The sequence below is a fragment of the Chrysochloris asiatica genome, unplaced genomic scaffold (genome assembly GCF_000296735.1).
Source record: "Chrysochloris asiatica unplaced genomic scaffold, ChrAsi1.0 scaffold00032, whole genome shotgun sequence".
Taxonomy (NCBI): Eukaryota; Metazoa; Chordata; class Mammalia; order Afrosoricida; family Chrysochloridae; genus Chrysochloris; species Chrysochloris asiatica.
Genome location: NW_006408550.1, coordinates 5,655,126 through 5,656,347, shown reverse-complemented (window position 1 = coordinate 5,656,347; position 1,222 = coordinate 5,655,126). Strand labels below are relative to the sequence as shown.

Sequence of the window (1,222 nt, the reverse complement as noted above, 5' to 3'; positions counted from 1 at the left end):
ACTTAATTTATTGCTTTATATTCTGTCTGTATGGTGTGTGTGTGTGTGTGTGTGTGTGTGTGTTTGCATCTAATTTTTATTTAGGTTTTGTCTCTGTGAGACCCCATGTAGCTAAATTACTGTTTCTTTGGAGTTTTGTCCCCAGAAAATCACTATATACTACTGAAAGCAAATATTTTAAGAATCATAAAATTGTCTAACAGATTACGATTTTCTATTTTCAAAAAGCTATAATTTAGCATCTTTTCCTAGGAAAATAGCAAAGTGCTAGAAGTAAAACATGAGCATAAATCTTTGAAGTATAAAATGAAATTAAAATTAGTTATGATGTTTGTATGTTCAACAACAACAACAAAAACAACTTTTATTTTGTTTGGATCATTCCTTAGATGAAGAGTAGGAAATAGATGACATTTGTTGTATAGGTGAAAATTTAAGATACTGTAAACAACTCAGTCTTTTATAAGTGAGTGAAAAAATTTAAAAATTGGTTTTAAATATACTAGAGATAAATTAATGTAAAAAAGTAAGAAAATTGGCAAAAATGTTAAATTACTAGTTAAGAGGATGCACATGGGTTTTAATAAATTAAAGTTCTTGTATATTGTTCAATAAACCTGTTTCCATAGAAAAACTGAGAACTTTGGATTTTCACAGTGCTTCTGGATAAAGACTCACAGTGTATAAATTACTTATTTTTATAATTAGTTTATAAAAAGAACACATTTCACCACATTTTCATGCATTAGTATTATCTATATCATTAATATTTATCTTTTAAAAAGTTCATTTAATTTTGAAATTTAAAAAAATATTCTGTTTGCTGTAGGAAATACAGAGATTGTTAAAAAGAAATTTTAAAATTCTATCGTTCAGAGGCAACTGCTGTTATTTGGTACTTGATGTGAAGACACCTTCCCTTTCTGTTGGTATTTAGAGTTAATACTTCCATGAGTATAGGACAGGTTCATCAAATTGTAGCAATTTTCATTTGATTCCTTTATCTATCTATCTATCTATCTATCTATCTATCTATCTATCTATCTATCTATCTATAGTGTGTGTGTGTGTGTGTGTAAAATCTTCCTCTAATCATTTTCTGATTATCAATCCATCGAGGCTAGGTCAAAAGGGTATTGTCTGCAAGTTTGGGTGTTCTTGTGCGTCTTCCTCACTTCATATCAGTTGGATGCTTCACTCTCAGCTCTAGCCCTCTGTGGCT

The 1,222-nt window shown here is 29.4% G+C and overlaps 1 protein-coding gene across 1 annotated transcript in view; it reads left to right on the top strand.

Annotated features, from left to right (window-relative positions):
* Positions 1–1,222, top strand: part of LOC102812110 (mitochondrial inner membrane protease subunit 2-like) — a 1,190,436-nt gene that overhangs the window by 229,215 nt on the left and 959,999 nt on the right. The gene's annotated exons all lie outside the window — the stretch shown is intronic.